Below are 394 nucleotides of genomic sequence, written 5' to 3'. Positions count from 1 at the left end.
AATAAAAATAAATAAACAACAAAAAGAATAAAAATAAATAAAAAACAAAAAAAATAAATAAATAAACAAAGTTTAATTAAAAAAAAGTTTTTTTAGGTTTTTTTTTTGCATCAGCATAAAAGTATCTCCGCTCATTGCAGCAAAAAAACAAAAACAAAACAAAAAAAAACAAAGACAAAGACAAAGATAAAAAGACAAAGACAAAGAGAAAGACAAAGACAAAGAAAAAGACAGAGACAGAGACAGAGACAAAGACAAAGACAAAGACAAAGACAAAGAAAAAGACAAAGAAAAAGACAAAGACAAAGACAACGAGAACAGAATAAAGACAAGCATATGTTTTATAAAGACAAAGACAAAGACAACAGAATAAAGACAAGCATACGTTTTATAG

This window comes from Eimeria mitis, genomic scaffold (assembly GCF_000499745.2).
Source record: "Eimeria mitis Houghton genomic scaffold, Emh_scaff4224, whole genome shotgun sequence".
NCBI lineage: Eukaryota > Apicomplexa > Conoidasida > Eucoccidiorida > Eimeriidae > Eimeria > Eimeria mitis.
Note: the sequence above shows the minus strand (reverse complement) of the source record.